Genomic DNA, 21,671 nt, shown 5'->3' with positions numbered 1-21,671 from the left:
CATGAAAGATAATTTATGAATAGACACCTGCCTCATTTTCCAGCTTCCCAACTACTCCTAATCCCTTTGAGCTCCAGCCCTTCTGAGTTATCTGCAAAATCTCTGAAAAAGTCATGTTTTTTCTTGACTCTGGACTTTGTACACATTATTCCTTATACTTGGTAAAACTTCTCTCCCATTTTTAGTGGGGTTTATTCCCCCTTCCTGATTTCAGTTTGGAGACTATCATATTCAGAGTTTTCTTGATCCCCTGAGACTGAGTTAGGTGTCTTTTATCTGTGCTTATTTGTCACTCTGTGATCACCCCTATCAAGATTGAAAACAAACGGTGCTGAAATTGCTTATTTACTTTCTTCCTTACCCACTAGCCTACAGGTATATCTTCTGTGTTCAGCACAGTGCTTGACACACAGTAAATGTTCAGCATTATTTGTTGAATAAGTTCTTAACTGCAATGAAAGTGTATTTATATTCATTGAGATGGTATGTTTCCATATTACGTCTACGTAGAAGTCACTTTTGGAAGTTCACAGATCCTTCAAGACAATCAGAGGCTTTAGAATATATACAAATGTGATTTTAAATTAAAGCTTTTCTTTATTTCAAAGCAGAATGTATCCATTACATGTTGATCAAAAATTCACTTCGATTATTGGAGAGAGTACGTGTGTTCATATGAATATGAAACAAGGTTTATTTAAAGTATTGGCTAACACTTTCAACAAGTGTAAGGCAAACATAATTTTTAACCTCCTTGAATGCAATTAAACAGTGTGGAAAAATCATTGATTAAGATTACACTTTATTTAGCCTCTTCTACCTGAAAAGTGTTAATTATTGGATTTGTGACAACACCAGAAAATGAGTAAGAGTAAATTAATAAGCATAATACACATTCAAACCTGATACTATCAAACTTTTTTTTTTTTTTTTTTTTTTTTTTTTTTTCAGTACGCGGGCCTTTCACTGTTGTGGCCTCTCCCGTTGTGGAGCACAGGCTACGGACGCACAGGCTCAGCGGCCATGGCTCACGGGCCATGGCTCCACAGCATGTGGGATCTTCCCGGACCGGGGCATGAACCCACGTCCCCTGCATCGGCAGGTGGAATCTCAAGCACTGCGCCACCAGGGAAGCCCTAATACTATCAAACTTTAAAGTGACTTCCCCTAAAGTTAGGTGTGTGACTTAAAACTGTAAATTTTTTTATTTCTACTTTGTGCTGTAGAAGAAATATTTGACCATAATAATATATATTAATTTTTTCTCAAGGCACTTTTATTCTTACACACTTTTTTCTAGTCATTGAAGAAAAGTTAGCTTATAGCTATCTACAGCTTCAAAGACAAAGCACAATAAGTTCAAATTAAATAAAAATAAAATAAAACAATTGAAAACAAAATTTAATATACAGATCATTCAGAAGATTCTGAAGTAATACAGGAAAATACAAAGGTAAACTGATGAATATAATTGTAAGATATTTAACCACATACACACACACACACACACGTATATATATATAAAACTAAAAAAACAAATAAAATAATAATAATAAAGATAATAGGAAAACCAAAGAATGGGAAACATATAACTAATGGCTGATGGAAACAGGAATAGAAAGAAATTCATATAATAAAAATATTTTTTAAAGTATTAACAAATCACAGTAATGATATTAACATGTATAGTTTCTTAAAATTTTTTATTGATATATCATTAACATATAGCATTATGTAAGTTAAAGGTGTACAATGTAATTTAATATATTTATATATTACAATATGATCACCACCATAGAATTAGCTAAAACCTGTATCATGTCTCATAATTATAATTTCTTTTTTGTAGTGGGAACAACTAAGATATAGCCTCTTAGCAACTCTGAAATTTATAATACAGTATTGTCTGTAATCACTATTCTGTGCATTACAGCTCCAGAACTTAATTATCTACTAGTTGCTAGTTTGTACCCTTAAATAACATCTTCCTAATTCTACCACCCTCCATCCTTTGTAACCATCATTCTACTCTCTGTTTTTATGAATTTAGTTTCTTAGATTCCTCATATAAGTGATATCATACAGTATTGTTTTTCTTTGTCTGACATCTCACTTAATGTAATGCCCTCAAGGTCCAACCATATTGTTGTGCAACTTGCAGGATTTCTTTCTTTTTCATGGCTGAATAATATTCCTCTGTGTGTGTGTGTGTGTGTGTGTGTGTGTGTGTGTGTGTGTGTGTGTAATACTAGCATATCTCATTTTATTGCTCTTCACTTAATTGCGCTTCATTGATATTGCATTTTTTTTTACAAATTGAATGTTTGTGGCAACCTTGTATAGAGCAAGTCTGTTAGCACCATTTTTTCAATATTTGCTCACTTTCTGTCTCCATGGTAAATCTCTCAATATTTCAAAATTCCGTTATATTGTATTTGTTAAGGGCATCTGTGATCATTGATCTTTGATGTTATAATTGCTTTGGGACACCGTGAACCATGCCCATATAAGACAATGAATTTAATTGATAAACGTTGTGTGTGTTCTGACTTTTCCACTGACTGACTGGCCATTGCTCCATCTCTCTTCCTCTCCTCAGACCTCCATATTCTCTGTGACACAACAATGTTGGAATAAGTCAATTAATAACCCTACAATGGCCTCTAAGTGTTCAAGTGAAAGGAAGAGTCACATGCCTCTCACTTTAAATAAAAGGCTAAAAATGATTAAGCTTAGTGAAGAAGGCATGTTGAAAGTCTAAATAGGCAGAAAGCTAGGCCCCTTGCACCAAACAGGTAGCCAAGCCATGAATGCAAAGAAAAAGTTCTTGAAGGAAATGAAAAGTGCTACTCCAGTGAACACAGAAATGGTAAGAAAACAAAACAGCCTTATGTTTAATACAGAGAAAGTTTTACTGGTGTGTATAGACGATCAAACCAGCCACAATATTCCCTTGAGCCAAAGCCTAATCCAGAAAAAGGTCCTAACTCTCTTCAATCCTATGAAAACTGAGAGAGATGAGGAAGCTACAGAAGAAAAATTTGAAGCTTAGCAGAGGTTGGTTCTTGAGGTTTAAGGAGATAAGCCATCTCCATAACATAAAAGTACATGGTGAAGCAGCAAGTTCTAATGTGGAAGTTGCCACAAGTTATCCAGAAAATCTAGCTAAAATAACTAATAAAGATAGCCACACTAAACAACAAATTTTCAATGTAGATGAAACAGCCTTATATTGGAAGGAGATGGCTTCTAAGACTTTCAAAGCTAGAGAAGCCTTTAAAGCTTTAAAGGACAGACTGATTCTCTTGTTAGAGGCTACCTTCAACTTTAAGTTGAAGCCAGTGCTCATTTATCATTTCCAAAATCCTAGGCCCCTTAAGAATTATGCTGAATCTACTCTGCCTATGCTCTATAAATGGAACAACAGAGCCTGGATGACAGCACATCAGTTTACAGCATGGTTTACTGAATAGTTTAAGCCCACTCTTGAGACCTACTGCCCAGGAAAATAATTCCTTTCAAAATATTACTGCTCATTGACAATGCATCTTGCCACCCAAAAGCTCTGATGGAGAGGTACAGTGAGATTCATGTTGTTTTCATGCCTGCTAACATAGCATCTGTTCTGCAGCCCATGGATCAAGGCGTAATTTTGCCTTTCAAGTCTTATTATCGATAGTGATTCCTCTTATGGATCTGGGCAAAGTAAAGGAAAGGATTCACCATTTTAGATGCCATTAAGAACATTAATATTCATGGGAAGAGGTCAAAATATTAACATATATAGGAGTTTGGAAGAAGTTGATTCTAACCCTCATGGATGGCTTTGAGGGATTCAAGACTTCAGTGGAGGAAGTAACTGCATATGTGGTGGAAATAGCAAGAGAGCTAGAATTAGAAGTGGAGCCTGAAGACGTGACAGAAAGAATTGCTGCAATCTCATGATAAAACTTTAACAGATGAAGAGTTGCTTTTTATGGATGAGCAAAGAAAGTGATTTATTGAGATGGAATCTACTTTTGGTGAAGACACTGTGAAGATTGTTGAAATGATAACAAAGGGTTTAGAATATTACATAAACTTAGCTGATGAAATAGCAGGAGGATTTGAGAGGATTGACTCTAATTTTGAAAGTTCTATTGTGGGTAAAATGCTAGCAAACAGCATTGCATGCTACAGAGAAATTGTTTGTGAAAGGAATAGTCAATTGATACAGCAAACTTCAGTGTTGTTTTATTTTAAGGAAGTACCACAGCTACCCCAACCTTCAGCAACCACCACTGATCAGTTAGCAGCCATCAACATCAAGGCAAGATCCTCCACCAGCAAAAACATTAGCACTCGCTGGAGGCTCAGGTGATGGTTAGCACTTCTTAGCATTAAACCATTTTACATTGAGGTATGTGCATTGTTTTTTAGATATAATGCTGTTGCTCACTTAATAAACTACAGTATAGTGTAAAGATAACTTTTATCTGCACTCAGAAACCAAAAAATTTGCATGACTTTCTTTGTTGTGATATTCACTTTATTGCAGGGGTCTGGAACCGAACCAGAAATATCTCCAAGGTTTGCCTGTATATCCAGAAGTTGAATTGCTGGATCAAATGGTAGTTCTATTTTTAATTTCTTGAGGAACCTTCATACTGCTTTCCATAGTGGCTATACAAGTTACATTCCCACCAATAGTAAATATCTCCACATCCTCGCCAACACTTGTTATCTCTTGTCTACTTGATGATAGCCATTTTAACAGATGTGCAGTGATACCTCATTGATTTTTTATTTGTATTCACCTGATGACTAGTGATGTCAAGTATCTTCTTATGTACATGTTGGCTATTTGGATGTCTTTTTTGGAGAATGTCTAGTTCCTCTGCTCATTTTTTAAACAGATTTTTTCATCAAATTATATGAGTTCATTATATATTTTTGGATGTTAACCCTAATCCAATATGGTTTGCAAATATTTTCTCCCATTCCACAGGTTTCTTTTTCATTTTGTTAATTGTTTCTTTTGCTGTGCAGAATCTTTTTAGTTTGATGTAGTCCCACTTGTTGATTTTTGGTTTTGTGCTTCCAGTGTCTTATCTAAAAAATCTTTGCCAAGACCAATGTCAAGGAACTGTTCCCTATGTTTTCTTCTAGGAGTTTTATCATATTAGGTCTTATGGTTAAGTCTTTAATCCACTTTGAGTAAATTTTTCAGAGTGAGGTAAGAGAGGGGTCCAATTTCTTCTTCATGTGGTTATCAAGTTTTTACACCATTTGTTGGAGACTATTCTTTCCTCATTGAGTGTTCTTGGCTCCCTTGTCAAATATTAGTTGACTGAAAATGTGGGAGTTTGTTTCTGTGCTCTTGATTCTATTCCATTGGTCTATGTGTCTATTTTTATGGCAGTACCATACTGTTCTAATTTATTACTATATGTGTGTAATACAGTATGAAATCAGAAAATGTGATGTCTCCAGCTTTGTTTTTCTTTTTCAAGATTGCTTTGGCTATTTGGAGTCTTTTGTGAATACATACAAATTTTAGGACAGTTCTTTTTCTATTTCTGTGAAAAATGTCACTGGAATTTTGACAGGGATTGCATTGAATCTATAGATGGCTTTGGGTAGTATGTACATTTTAATAATATTAATTCTTCAGATCCATGAACCCAGCCATCTTTCCATTTATGTGTGTCTTCTTCAGTTTCTTTCATCAAAGTCTTGTAGTTTTCATTGTACAAATCTTATACATCCTTAGTCAAATTTATTCCTAAGTATTTTATTGTTTTTGATGCTACTATGAATGTGATAGTTTTCTTTATTTACTTTTCAGCTGTTTTGTTGTTTGTGTATGGTTGTTAGTGCAACTGATTTCTGTATGTTGATTTTATACATGGTACTGATACATTTATACATTTATACTGATAGCCTAATGGAGGTTTCTTTGTAGGTTACAATCAATCCCTGGCTGCTTTTAGAATTTTTCTTTATCTTTGATTTTTGACAGTTTCCTTACAATGTGTCTTGGAGAAGGTCTTTTTGCATTGAAATAATAGGGTGGGCTATCAGCTTCATGAACTTGGATGTCCAATTCTCTCCCAGGTTTGGGAAGTTCTCAGCTATTATTTCTTTAAATAAACTTTCTATCCCCTTTGCCCTCTCTTCTCCTTCTGGACTCTGATTATTCTTTGTGCTTTTTATGGAATCCCATAGATCACATAGACTTTCTGTGTTCCTTTTCATTCTTTTTTCTCTTCTAAGTGAGTTATTTCAACATCTATGTCCTCTAACTCATTTATTACGTCTTCATTTGTCCTGCTCTACTGCAGATGCTCTTTGTTGTATATTTTACTTCATTCATTGATTTTTTAAGCTTCAGAATTTCTGTTTAGTTCTTTTCATAAATATCTCAATTTGATCATGTATTTTTTTCATGATTTCATTGAAATGTCTTTCTGAGTTTTCTTGTAGCTTGTTGAGTTTCTTTAAAAACAGCTATTTTTAGTTATTTATGTATTAGATCATGAACCTCCATGACCTTGAGCTCAGTATTGGAGAATTATTTTTATCTTTTGATAATAACATTCCCTTGATTTTTTTTTTTTTTTTTTTCGGTACACGGGCCTCTCACTGCTGTGGCCTCTCCCGTCGCAGAGCACAAACTCCAGACGCGCAGGCTCAGCGGTCACGGCTCACGGGCCCAGCCGCTCCGTGGCACGTGGAATCCTCCCAGACCAGGGCATGAACCCGTGTCCCCTGCATCGGGAGGCGGACTCTCAACCACTGCGCCACCAGGGAAGTCCCCATTCCCTTGATTTTTTTGATGTTCTTTGTAGTTTTACATTGCTGCTTTCATATTTGACATAGCAGACAGCTTAAATCTTTGCTAGTTTCCTTCAGCTAGGTTATTCTATTCATTGCTGCTGTATCTTTTCCAATATGAGACCCCAAGAAAAAAAAAAAATCTGCGTTTTTCTCTGCCTTTGTATAGGTACATTCTACTCTTCTTGCTCCCTCTTGTGGCAGAATTCTTAAGCTTTGATGTCTTATCTGGTTCTTACAACTCACCAGACTGCTACTGGAAGCCTTTCTTTTGTTTTTCAAAAGGTGGCACCATAGCTGAAATTTGTGGTTTCTCCCTTGCCCACAGACCCTGGTCTGTTTTCTGAGTGTATTTCCTGTCTGCTGTAGCTCAATCTTCCCTCTGCACTTTGGAACATGCACAAGAAGCTGCCTCAGTGTGGTGGGTGGTGTGTGTTTACCACTTGTGGCATTGGGGGTGCCTACAGACCTAGTAGGGAGATACTCAGGTAAGGTACTCCCAAAAACTCACAGGTGGGCTTCCTGATGAAGTCTGCAGTGCAGTCTGCAGGAACTGCATCCCTTTAATCCCTTTGATATCGTTATCTTCCTTTTTCTTGATCAGCTCCCCCTTCCCAGTCATGGAGATCTTGCCTCAGTACTCTGGGTGCTGCTGGAGAGAAATGGGTTTACTGCTGTCCTTTTCCTTTGCAAGAAAGGAGGCCACTGCTTGATAGGTCATCCTCATGTGGTGTTGCATGGGATGAGGGGGTGGGAGTGGTGACAGCACTGTTAAAATTCTTACCATCTTCACTGCATTCTATAACTCATATACATTTTTTTCTCCAACGGTGTGCTAGAATTTCCCCTTAAGAGGCTGAACTTCTACAGTTTCTCTCTCATTTGTAGGTATCTTACCAGGTCAGCACTCTCCAGGTTCTTTTCCTGACCTTGGCAACAGGGGTTGAGACAGGTTGGCTACTTTGCCAGTTCCACAGCCTGAACAGTCTGTCTGCCTGGTTTGGATGCACAAATGGGCAAGACTTCTCCTAGGTTCCTTGTCATGTAATGTTGGATCCCACAACTCCCAGAAAATGTGCTTTTGTTCATGGAAGGGTGTCTAATTCTTGGTTGAAAAGGGGACAAAAAGTAGAAACATCTCACGTCACCATGATGCTGATATCACTCATACATAGTGTTTGAGGTATGCCAGCCATTGTTCTAAACATTTTGCATATATTAATGCATTTAGTCCTATAAGATATGTGATATTATCGCCATTTAAAGTTAAGGAAACTGAAGAACAGATAGGATAAATGACTTGCCCGGTGTTGGCAGGGATTCTTATCCACATCTAATCATGTATTTAAAATAAGGACAATCAAATTACACATGTGAAGATGCAATAGAACAGAGAGACTTATGAATAAATATCAATTAAATAGTAATTTGTTATTGTTCTCTTGGAGAAGAATTTAATATTAAAACGAAATGATTTTATTCAACCTTCTGATTCATAATGCCATTTCTTATAATTTATTCCAAAGAAATAATTCAAAACTTAAGTAATTAAAAAGTTCTGTACAAAGACATTACAACATGTTTGCACAGGGAGCTGAGTAGGCAGGGCTATGTAGTTGCAGTAATTCCTAAAAAAAAAAAAAACCTCAAAAATTGATAAATTGTTAAAGAGATTGGAGATGTCATTGTAATGAAACTTATATCTCCATTAAAATGATATGTTTCAGGGACTTCCCTGGAAGTCCAGTTGTAAAGGATCTGCCTTACAATGCAGGAGATGCAGGTTTGATCCCTGGTCAGGAGCTAAGATCCCTCACGCCGCAGGGCAACTAAGCCTGCGTGCCACAACTACTGAGCCCGTGTGCCTCAACTAGAGCCTGTGTGCCACAAACTACAAAGGCCATGTGCTCTGGAGCCTGCATGCCACAACTATAGAGCCCACGCACCCTTGAGCCCATGCACCACAACTAGAGAGAAGCCTGTGCACTACAACGAAGAGCCCACGTGCCACAACGAAAGATCCCACATGCGTCAAAGAAGATCCCGCGTGCCGCAGCTAAGACCCGATTCAGAGAAAAATAAAAATAAAATAAATAAATAATAAAGACAATTTAAAAATGATAGGTTTCAAAAATATAAAGCAGTACTGAGAAGTATTTGTGAAATAACATTAAGTGAAAGGACGAAATAGAATTTTTTTTGGAGTATAGTTGATTCATAATGTTGTGTTAGTTTCAGGTGTACAGCAAAGTGAATCTGTAATACATATACATATCCATTCTTTTTTTTTAGATTCTTTTCCCATATAGGCCATTACAGAGTGTTGAGTAGAGTTCCCTGTGCTATGCAGTAGTTCCTTATTAGTTATCTATTTTATATACAGTAGTGTGTATATATCAATCCCAATATTCCAATTTATCCCTCCCCCCACCCCCTCCTTATCACCTGGTAACCATATTGTGTTGTCTACATCTGTAACTCTATTTCTGTTTCGTAGATAATTTCATTTGTACCCTTTTTCTCAGATTCCACATATAAGCAATATCATATGATATTTGGCTTTCTCTGAATGACTTACTTCACTCAGAATAACAATCTCTAGGTCCATCCATATTGCTGCAAATGACATTATTTTGTTCTTTTTTATGGATAAGTAATATTCCATTGTATATATTACCACATTTTCTTTTTTTCTTTTTTAACATCTTTACTGGAGTATAATTGCTTTACAATGGTGTGTAGGTTTCTGCTTTATAACAAAGTGAATCAGTTATACATATACATATATCCCCATATCTCTTCCCCCTTGCGTCTCCCTCCCTCCTACCCACACCCCCTATCCCACCCCTATAGGTGGTCACAAAGCACCGAGCTGATCTCCCTGTGCTATGCGGATGCTTCCCACTAGCTATCTATTTTACATTTGGTAGTGTTTATATGTCCATGCCACTCTCTCACTTTGTCCCAGCTTACCCTTCACCCTCCCCATATCCTCAAGTCCATTCTTTAGTAGGTCTGTGGCTTTATTCCCGTCTTACCCAAAGGTTCTTCATGACCATTTTTTTTTTAGATTCCATATATATTTGGGATTAGCATACGGTGTTTGTTTTTCTCTTTCTAATTTACTGCACTCTGTATGACAGACTCTAGGTCCATCCACCTCACTACAAATAACTCAATTTTGTTTTGTTTTATGGCTGAGTAGTACCATATTTTCTTTATCCATTCCTCTGTTGATGGACATTTAGTTTGTGTCCATGTCCTGGCTATTGTAAATAGTTCTTCAGTGAACATTGGGGTGCATGTATCTTTTCGAATTATAGTTTTATTTGGATATATGCCCAGGAGTGGGATTGCTGGATCATACGGTAGCTCTATTTTTAGATCTTTAAGGAACTCCATAATGTTCTCCACAGTAGCTGTACTAGTTTACATTCCCAGCAACAGTGTAGGAGGGTTCCCTTTTCTGCACACCCTCTCCACCACTGATTGTTAGTAGATTTTTTGATGATGGCCATTCTGAAGGGGGTGAGGTGATACCTAATTGTGGTTTTGATTTGCATTTCTCTAATAATTAGTGACGTTGAGCATCTTTTCATGTACTTTTAACCATCTGTATGTCTTCTTCAGAGAAAAGTCTATTTAGATTATTTGCCTATTTTTTGACTTGCTTGTTTGTTTTTTTGATATTGAGATGCATAAGCTATTTGTATATTTTGGAGATCAATCCCTTGTTGGTCGCTTTGTTTGCAAATATTTTCTCCCATTCTGAGGGTTGTCTTTTCATTTTGTTTATGGTTTCCTTTGCTGTGCAAAAGCTTTCAAGTTTAATTAGGTCCCATTTGTTTATTTTTGTTTTTATTTTCATTACTCTAGGAGGTGGATCATAAAAAGATCTTGTTGTGATTTATGTCAGAGAGTGTTCTGTGAATGTTTTCCTCTTAAATTTTTATAGTATCCAGTCTTACATTTAGGTCTTTAATCCATTTTGAGTTTATTTTTCTTTATGGTGTTAGGGAGTATTCTAATTTCACTCTTTTATATGAAACTGTCCAGTTTTCCCAGCACCACTTATCGGAGAGACTATTTTTTCTTCATTGTATATTCTTGCCTCCTTTGTCATAGATTAGGTGACCATATGTGCGTGGGTTTATCTCTGGACTTTCCTTTTCCATTGATCTATATTTCTGTTTTTGTGCCAGTACCATATTGTCTTGATTACTGTAGCTTTGTAGTATAGTCTGAAGTCAGGGAGCCTGATTCCTCCAGCTGTGTTTTTCTTTATCAATATTGTTTTGGCTATTCATGGACTTTTGTGTTTCCATACAAATTGTAAAATTTTTTTGTTCTAATTCTGTGAAAAATGCCATAGGTAATTTGATAGGGATTGCATTGAATCCGTAGGCCACTTTAGGTAGTATAATCATTTACAATATTGATTCTTCCAATCCAAGAACGTGGTATATTTCTCTATCTGTTTGTGTCATCTTTTATTTCTTTCATCAGTATCTTACAGTTTTCTGAATACAGGTCTTTTGCCTCCTTAGGTAGGTTTATGCCTAGGTATTTTATTCTTTTTGTTGGGACAGTAAATGGGATTGTTTCCTTGATTCCTCTTTCTGATCTTTCATTGTTAGTGTATAGGAATACAAAAGATTTCTGTGTATTAATTTTGTGTACTGCAACTTTTCCAAATTCATTGATTAGCTCTAGTAGTGGCATCTTTAGGGTTTCCTATGTATATGTCATCTGCAAACAGTGACAGCTTTACATCTTCTTTTTCAATTTGGATTCATTTTATGTTTTTTTCTTCTCTGATTACCATGGCTAGGACTTCCAATACTATGCTGAATAACAGTGGTGAGAGTGGACATCCTTGTCTTGTTCCTGCTGTAGAGGAAATGCTTGCAGTTTTTCACCATTGAGAATGATGTTTGCTGTGGGTTTGCCATATATGGCCTTTATTATGTTAAGGAAGATTCCCTCTATGCCTTCTCTATGGAGAGTTTTTACCATAAATGTTGTTGAATTTGTCAAAAGCTTTTTCTGCATCTATTAAGATAATCATATGGTTTTCATTCTTCAATTTGTCGATGTAGTGTATCACACTGATTGATTTGCCAATATTGAAGAATTCTGTTATCCCTGGGATAAATCCCACTTGATCATGTTGTATGATCCTTTTAATGTGTTGTTGGAATCAGTTTGCTAGTATTTTGTTGAGGATTTTTGCATCTATGTTCATTGGTGGTATTGGCCTGTGATTTTCTTTATTGTGATATCTTTGTCTGGTTTTGGGATCAGGGTGATGGTGGCCTTGTAGAATGATCTTGGGAGTGTTCCTTCCACTGCAATTTTTTTGGAAGAGTTTCAGGAGGATAGGTGTTAACTCTTCTCTAAATGTTTGATAGAATTTGCCTGTGAAGCCATCTGGTCCTGGACTTTTGTTTGTTGAAAGATTTTTAATCACAGTTTCAATTTCAGTAATTGTGAAATTATTGTATTTACAGTGATTGTGTTCATATATTCTATTTCTTCCTGGTTCAATCTTGGAAGGTTTTACCTTTCTCAGAATTTGTCCATTTCTTCTAGGTTGTCCATTATTTTGGCATATGGTTGCTTGTAGTAATGTCTTATAATCCTTGTACATCTGTGGTGCCAGTTATAACTCCTGCTTTTTCACTTCTAATCTTTGATTTGAGTCCTCTTCCTTTTTTTCCTTGATGAGTCTTAGTAAAGTTTTATTAGTTTGGTTTATCTTCTAAAAGAACCAGCTTTTAGTTTTATTGATATTTGCTATTGTTTTTTTCTTCTCTATTTCATTTATTTCTGCTCTGATCTTTATGATTTCTTTCCTTCTACTAACTTTGTGTTTTGTTTGTTCTTCTTTCTCCAGTTGCTTTTAGGTGTAATGATAGGATGTTTATTAGAGATTTTTCTTTTTTTTGAGGTAAGATTGTATTCTTATAAGCTTCCCTCTTAGAACTGCTTTTACTGTGTCACATAGGTTTTGGATCACTGGGGTTTTGTTACCATTTGTCTCTAGGTATTTTTTTTTTATTTCCTCTTTGATTTCTTAAGTGATCAATTGATTATTTAGTAACATATTTTTTAGCCTCCATGTGTTTGTGCTTTTAACTCTTTTTTTTCCTGTAATAGATTTATAATCTCATAGTGTTGTGGTCAGAAAAGATGTTTGATATGATTTCCATTTTCTTAAATTTACCCAGGCTTGATTTGTGATCCAAGATGTGATTATCCTGGAGGATATTCCATGTGCACTTGAGAAGAAAGTTGTATTGTGTTGCTTTCAGATGGAATGTCTTATAAATATCAATTAAGTCTATCTGGTCTAATGTGTCATTTAAGGCTTCTGTTTCCTTATTAATTTTCTGTCTGGATGATCTGTCCATTGGTGTAAGTGAGGTGTTAAAGTTCCCCACTATTTTTCTGTTACTGTTGATTTCCCCTTTAATAACTGTTAGAATTTGCCTTTGTATTGAGGTGCTCACTATGTGGGGTGCATATATATTTACAATTGTTATATTTTCTTCTTGGATTGATCCTTTGATCATTATGTAGTGTCCTTCCTTGTCTCTTGTAACAGTCTTTATTTTAAAGACTATTTTATCTGATATGAGTATTGCATGGAGTATCTATTTCCATCCCCTCACTTTCAGTCTGTACGTGTCCCTAGGTCAGAAGTGGGTCTCTAGTAGATAGCATATATACGGGTCTTGTTTTTGTATCCCTTCAGCCAGTCTGTGTCTTGGTTGGAGCATTTAAACCATTTACATTTAAGATAGTCATCAATATGTATGTTCCTCTTGACATTTTCTTAATTGTTTTGGGTAGATCTTTTTTCTTCCCTTCCTCTTTTTTCTCTTCTCCTGTGTTTCTCACCTAAGGAAGTTCCTTTAGCACTTGTTTTAAAGCTGGTTTGGTGGTGCTGAATTCTCTTAGCTTTTGCTTGTCTCTGAAGCTTGTGATTTCTCTATCAAATCTGAATGAGAGCTTTGCTGCGTAAATTATTCTTGGTTGTAGGTTTTTCCTTTTCAATATATCCTGCCACTCCTTCTGGCCTGTAGAGTTTCTTCTTTAAAAACAGCTGATAACTTTATGGGGATTCCCTTGTATCTTATTTGTTGCTTTTCCCTTGCTGCTTTTAATATTTTTCTTTGTATTTAATTTTTGTTAGTTTGATTAATTTGTGTCTCAGCATGTTCCTTGTTGGGTTTATCCTGTATGGGACTCTCTGCACTTCCTGGATGTAGATAACTATTTCCTTTCCCATGTTAGGGAAGTTTCCTAATATAATTCCTTCAAATATTCTCTCAGTCTCTTTCTCTTTCTCTTCTTCCTCTGGGACCCCTGTAATTCTAATGTTGGTGTGTTTTTCTTGTCCCAGAGGTCTCTGAGATTGTCCTCATTTCTTTTCATTCTTTTTTCTTTATTCTGTTCCATGGCAGTGATTTCCACCATTCTATCTTCCAGCTTACTTAGCCTTTCTTCTGCCTCAGTTATTCTGCTATTGATTCCTTCCAGTGTATTTTCATTTCAGTTATTGTATTGTTTATCACTGTTTGTTCTTTAGTTCTTCTAGGTCCTTGTTAAACATTTCTTGTATCTTCTGGATCCCTGCCTCCATTCTTTTTCAGAGATGTTGGATCATCTTTACTATCATTGCTCTGAATTCTTTTTCAGGTAGATTGCCTGTCTCCTCTTCATTTTCTTGGTCTTACAGGTTTTTACCTTGCTCCTTCTTCTGCAGCATATTTCTTTGTTGTCTTACTTTTTCTGCTGTGTTTGTGGTGTCCTTTCCACAGGCTGCAGGGTTGTAGTTCCTTTTGCTTCTGGTGTCTGCCCCTGGTGGTTGAGCTTGGTCCCAGGGATTGTGTAGGCCTCCTGGTGGGAGGGACTGGGGCCTGCCCTCTGGTGGGTGGAGCTGAGTCTTGTCCCTCTGGTGATCAGGGCCATGTCAAGTGGTGTGTTTTGGTGTGTCTGTGAGCTTAGCATGACTTTAGCCAGCTTTTCTGCTGATGGGTTGGGCTGTGTTCCTGTGTTTCTGGTTGTTTGGCCTGAGGTGTTCTAGCACTGGAATTTGCAGGCAGTTGGTTGCAGCTGGGTCATAGTGCCAAGATGGGGACCTCCAGGAGAGCTCATGCTAATTAATATTCCCTGAGGCCGGGAATTCCCTAGCAGTCCAGTGGCCAGGACTCGGTGCTCCCCCTTGGGAGCTCAGGTTCAGCCCCCAGCAGGGGAACCTAGACACCACAAGCTTTGTGGCACAGCCAAAACAAAACATTCAAACAGACAAACAAAAACCAAGACAAACAATAAAAACAAAAAACAAGACAGAAACAAAGTAAACAATGAAACAAAAAAACCAGAAACCAAAACAAACAATAAAAACAAAACTAACAAAAACAAAAAACAGAAAAACCCAAACAAAAAAGCAAAGAAACAACAACAACCAAAAAACCTCCCCAAACCAAACCCCCCAAAAACAAAAAATAATATAAAAATAAAGAAATACAATATATATTAAAAAATGTAAGAAATAAAAATAATAAATGAATAAGTTAAAAACTTCCCTGGGTCCTCTGCTATCAGTGTCCTTGCCCCCACAGTGAGCCATAGCCAACCCCTGCCTCCCTTGAAGGCTCTCCAAGACCTCTTATTAGGTCTCTGGACACACTGTGGGCACTGTAGGGGCAGATCAGACTCTGACCTGACCCTACTTTCATGTACACGTGCCCACAAAGTCTACAGTTGCTAAAGCTAGACCAGTCTCAGTTGTGGAAGCACCCCATTGTCCATTCAGATGTTCTGCAGGTGCTGGGTTTACCAAGCTGATCACAGTGGTTTAATCTGCAGCATGTGCAGGTGCAGTGAGAGATTTCAGCTCTTCTTCCTTAGTCACATAGCCCCTGGGGTTCAGCTTTGGTTTTGGTCCCACCTCTGCATGTGTGTCACCCTCAGGCATCTGCTCCCCACCCAGGAGAGATGAGGTGAAGGCAGGGACTGGGAGCAGGATGGCCCATTTTAGTGGGATGGGGCATGCAGCTACTGACTGGGTCACTCTTGCTTGCTTAGGTGGGGGGGCAAAAGGTGGTGACTGATTGGTGCATGAGTGCTTGCTTTGGTGGGAGTCCCTCTCATTACCCATGGAGCAGGGGCTGGTGTGTGAGGAGAGAGGCCTCAATGGTGGCCCTGCCCTTCGTGTGCCACTCAGCACTGATGCCTTCCATTGCAGTCCATGCTTCCTCCAGGAGCATTCCTGGCTGTGGAGCCCCTCGTTCCCATCCCCTCAGGCTGTCTCCATGCAGCCAATAGCAGTCCTCTACTTGGGTCTGCTCTCCAAACCCCATGTTTCAGCACCCAACCCCCGCCAGCACTGGCAGACCCCTGTCTCAGGCTGGGGTGCCCAAAACTGTGGCACAGACTGTCCGTCAAATTCTCTCTCTGTCCTACCTGCCACAGGCCCGCTGCTACAATTTCCTCCGATAGCCCCCAAAGCTTCCCTCCATCTCAGCTGATGGAGCTGCCAGTGAGGGGGCCTCTCCAGTTATGTTAACCTCTCATCTCCTTCAGCTCCTCTGCAAGAGGAGGAGCTAATCCTGTTTCCTCTTTTCTTTTTCTTTCTTTTCTCTCTTTTGTCCTACCCAGTTACGCGAGGATCTTTTCTTGTCCTTTTAGGTGTCTGAGGTCCTCTGCTAGTGCTCAGCAGGTGCTCAGTGTGAATTGTTCCACTTGTAGCTGCATTCTTGATATACTTGTGGGGATAAGTGAACCCCAGGTCCTCCTATTCTGCCTTCTTGACCCAAACTCTGCATGACTCTTCCAGAGTACCATTTTTAAGTGTACTCTTCTTAGAACTATTTTAAACCTATATGTACCAAAAAATAAATATTGGTAAGCAGAGACAGTAGTTATTCCATAATGGAGACAAAATGATAGATTCCTTTTAAATATTTTACATTTCTGAAAAAATAAATTCACTTTTTGATGCACTTACAAACATAAAAGAAAATTAAGACTACGGCTTTATTTTTAATTTACCAAATTATCAAACCTATTACCTTCTGCCTTTTCTGCATTAGATTCCAAAGCCTACTGGGATGTATAAAGAATGAGCAGTTTCTTGTGAATATTTATAGGATTAATCTATTATACTTCATCTAATATTTTAGTTATAGTACATTTAAGTGCTGACAATGCTTTTCTGTAAGAAATAAAATAAAATAAAATTACTAGTACTTAATTGATTTTGCACAAATACTCAAAAAAGTAAAGAAGAGGACCAAAAACTTCACTGATATTTTATAATTATAAATATATCTTTATCTAATTTATTTCAAAAGCTTACAGATATCTCCAGGTCTGTAAATATAATAAATACTTATTCAATACAACTTAACATGTAATACTTGTTTAAAAAGACACGTTTACTTTCTTCATTCAGTGAGTGTCTATAATACACAACACTCTCTGGCAGCCACCAAAGAAATAATTCTTTCCCCGTAAGTTTTTATTAATCAATTTATAACCTAATTAACTATTTAATTACAATTGCAGGGAATGCTAATAAAAATTATAGGTTCTATGAGAGCTTGCAAAATGTTTGCTGAATTTAGGGATCAGGAAAGATATCCTCAAGATAGTAACTGATCTGAGTAATGAAAAGTGACTAAGAGGCCACTAGGTGAGTGAATAGTGGTTAAGTGCAGAGGAACATTTCAGGCTGAGGGAGTAGGTGGCAAAGGCCCCACAGAAAGAAAAATGGCCAGTGTGGTCAAAGTCCACAGAGAAGTGGCTGTATAGGCCAGAAGATGGAAGACTTGTTAAGCTTAGCTAAGAACTTGGTCTTCATCTTAATGTAGAAGCTTCTGAAGGACTTTGAAAAAAAATGAACAAATTTACATTTTTAAAAGATCACCCTGAATCTGGTGTAGAGAAAGGATTGAAGGAAGATATGGATGATTGCTGGGAGTTTCTTAAGTAGTCTAAGAAAGATATGAATGGGTAGAGAAAACCCCTTTAACAACTGCAACAAAGAAGATTAAATATTTTAGAATAAGCTTAAAAAGAAATATGTGCTACCTCTATAAAGAAAACTTTAAAACATACGTGAAAGAAGTAAAAGTATACTTGAACAAGTAAAGAGACATCCCCTCTTCCTGTATGAGACTATTCAACATTATAAAGATGTCAGTTCTCCCTTAATTAACTTATAAAATTAGCTCAATCTTAATCAAAATATTAGCAGCCTTTTTTATGGTGTAGAAAATAATAATAAAGTTCATATGGAAAAACAAACATACAAGAAGAGGCAGGAAAACACTGAAAAAGAAAATCTATGAAAGGATATTAGCCCTGCCAGATAGAAAGCTATAAAGATATACTTCAAAGTAGCTGCAATTAAAATAGTGTGGTACTGGCACATGAATAGATAAAGAGAACAGAGGAACAGAATGGAAAACCCAGAAGTAGATTCAAATACATAAGGAAGCTTATTATATGATCAAGGTAATCTGTGGGGCATCAATGAGGCAAAGGTGGACTTTTTAATTAATGGTTGTAGAACAACTGGGTGGCCATTTGGAAAAAAATAAAATTTGATAAATATCACACACCATATACCAAAATAAACTCCAAATTGATCAGGAATGCAAATATAAAAAATGAAAACAAGAACTAGAAGAACACTGGTATGAATTTCTCTTTCTCCTCACAATAAGAAAATACTTTCTATTTCACAAACTCTAGAGGAAATGAAAGAAAACATTGATAAATTTGACTACGTGAAAGTGAAAGTTTAAAAAAAGAGGCTAAGACAGTAACATAAGCAATATCACAGACAATTTATTAACTGGGAGAAAACATTTGCAATGTGTAACACAAGAGCCAATATCCCTAATACATAAAGAACTCTTAAAACTGAAGAAAAAGGAATCAAAAACCCAATGGCAAAATAAGAAAAAGACTTAAGCAGCCATTCACAGAGACAGAAAAAGCATATTTGTTAAAAATATTGCCAATGATACAAATAAAAAGACCATAGGCCCACCACCACTGCTGCCCTACTGATATACTCTATTACCAAAGATGGCTTAGAGAAGATTAGCAAAGGTGTTTAGCCGGTGGAAATCAGAAGAGGTGTAATGTTAGATATAGGTGCTGTAATTGCTGAACTTAGCACACAGTCTAAACTTGTACCAACCCTTTAAGAAATTGCTGATTGCTAAGATTTCTGCAAACAAAGAAATTGGCAATATAATTTCCAATGCAAAGAAAAAGATTGGAATAAATGGTGTAGACATGTTAAAGGATAGAAAACCCCCGAATGATGAACTAGAAATTATAAATTATTAAGTTGAAGTTTATATTTCTTCATATTTTGTATACATCAAAAGATCAGAAATGTGTATTTCAGGATGCCTGTGTTCTATTGACTGAAAAGAAAGTATCTAGTCTATTATACTGGCCCTTGAAATTGCCAATGTTCATTGTAGCCCTTGATACTAATTGCTGAAGATGTTGATGGAGAGGCTCTAAATACACTCCTTTTGAATAGGCTAAAAGTTGGTCTTCAGATTGTAGCAGTCAAAGCTCCAGGTGTTTGTGACAATAGAAAAAAACCTGTTTAAAAACATGGCAATAGCTAGTGGTGGTTCAGTGTTCAGAGAAGAGAGATTGACCCTAAATCATGATGATGATGATTTTCAGACTCATGACTTAGGAAAAGTTGGAGAGGTCATTATGACCAAAGATGAAGTTCTGCTCTTAAAAGGAAAAAGTTAGCAGTCTCAAATTGAAAAACATATTCAAGAAATCAATGAGCAGTCAGATATCATAATTAAAGAATGTGAAAAGGAAAAACTGAGTGGACTCTAGCAAAATTTTCAGTAGAATAGCTGTGCTGAAGGTTAATTAAACAAGTTATGCTGCAGTGAATGAAAAAGTATTTACAGATGCCCTTGATGTTCCATGAGTTGCTGTTAAACAAAGCATTGTTCTGGGAGGGGGTTGTGTTCTGCTTTGCTACATTTCAGCCTTAGACTCACTAATTATAGCTAATGAAGATTTTTAAAAATGATACAGAAATTATTAAAAGAACACTCAAAATTCTTGTACTTATCATTGTTAAGAATGTAGATGTTGAAAGATTATTGATAATTGAGAAAATTATGCTAAATTCCTCAGAAGTTGGTTATGATGCTATGCTTGGAGCTTTTGTGAATATGGTGCAGAAGGGAATTACTGATCCAACTAAGTTTGTAAGAACTTCTTTATTGGATGCTAAAGAAGAGAAAGATCCTGGAAATCAGTGGAATGGATGGTATAGAGGGTGATAAGTTCTAATTCCTAGAACAGTGCTTCACCATTACTAATGAACTATGACAGGATGCTTGAGACAATGTTTCTCACCAATAATTTCAGAGAAGTCAATTGAAGAAAATGAAGAAAAGGCTGTCTGATATTTAAGAAACTCACTATAATCCTCAATTACTAGTTTCAGTTGACAATATATAATGATTTTCATTGTCCATGCTTATAGATCATTTATTTTGTATTTTTAAATAAAAAATCATTTGTACAATCATGAAAAAAAGGATATGTGAAAGAGTACCTATAGTATGCGATCCTTTATGTAAGAAAAAAGGGCAATGAATAAAACACATTTATCCACTAATCTCTTCAAAAGAAATATCAGAAAAATAAATCAGAAAATAATGAGATTGGTTACCAATATAATGTGGGTAGGAATGGAAATGAAAGAACGTAAAAGGGATGATACTTCTTTAAGTATACTTTTCTGTGTAGCACTGTCTTATAGGATGTACCCTCAAACAAAAATATATGACAAAACCAGGATGTAGGGGGAGCCCAAAATGGAATACAAAAAATAATAATACTACAAAAATACCTAACTATGTTACAAATGAATGGCATAACCATACTTGAAGGAGATAGAGGAAAAAATAATTCACTTAGTAATTTGCAGAAACAATATTTTGATTGTATACCATACACAAATATATACTACTGCTGGCTTAAAAAATATTCACCACCTAAAAGTTGAGAGTTATGTTCTATTTGGTGGGAATTTTTAGGACTTCAATCCTGGGAGGCAGCATCTCAAGTAACCCTGAGAGAACTGCTTCAAGGAGGCAAGGAGAGAAACCAGGTTATATATTATAAAAGTTTTGCAACAAAGGGCAGGTAGTCTGGATGTCAAAAGATTACTGTTAATTAAAGAAAACTAGATATCTCAAGTTAAGTAATTTAGCATTTTCCTATGTATGGGAAGATGCAAGAGTCTGGGCTCACTGAAATCATTCCTCATGATATGTATCTCAGCTACCTGGGACCACTATCCTGTATTTTCATATCCTGAGTTTCCTCAGGGCTCACCAACTCACCGTTGGCAGTGGCTGCAATTGCTGATGACTGTGACATCCTTTGTTTACTGATATGGCAGTCAGTATTCCATTTATCAGCCACATTATTAAGCAAACATCAGTTTATTTATTTGAAGATCATAAATATCAATATAGTGAATCATTGCTAAAGCAGACAGATTATTGTCAAAGTATACACAATACACCTCTGACCTGTGTAACTCAAATTTATTCACCTAATTTAGTTCAAAACAACATTCTAAAAATAAAATTATGAAGAGAAGAAAAATTATTCCTTCATGTGTTACAGCATACTTGTGTTTTAGTCTGTCCAAACTTTTTCTCATTATATAGAACTTGATTTATATGGATTTCATCTATACATTCCCTTTGGGGAAAAAAACTGAAAATGAACAAAATAGCAGCCACTCTTTGAAAATATCAATAAAA

At 36.4% G+C, this 21,671-nt stretch overlaps 1 protein-coding gene and 1 pseudogene across 1 annotated transcript in view; both read left to right on the top strand.

Moving 5' to 3' along the window:
* GRIA4 (glutamate ionotropic receptor AMPA type subunit 4) overlaps positions 1-21,671 on the top strand; it is a 516,704-nt gene that overhangs the window by 90,241 nt on the left and 404,792 nt on the right. The window lies entirely within an intron of this gene.
* On the top strand, positions 15,984-20,171 carry LOC101323660 (60 kDa heat shock protein, mitochondrial pseudogene; annotated as a pseudogene).

The sequence above is a fragment of the Tursiops truncatus genome, chromosome 8 (assembly GCF_011762595.2).
Source record: "Tursiops truncatus isolate mTurTru1 chromosome 8, mTurTru1.mat.Y, whole genome shotgun sequence".
NCBI classification, from domain to species: domain Eukaryota; kingdom Metazoa; phylum Chordata; class Mammalia; order Artiodactyla; family Delphinidae; genus Tursiops; species Tursiops truncatus.
This window is presented reverse-complemented; position numbering and strand designations above follow the sequence as displayed.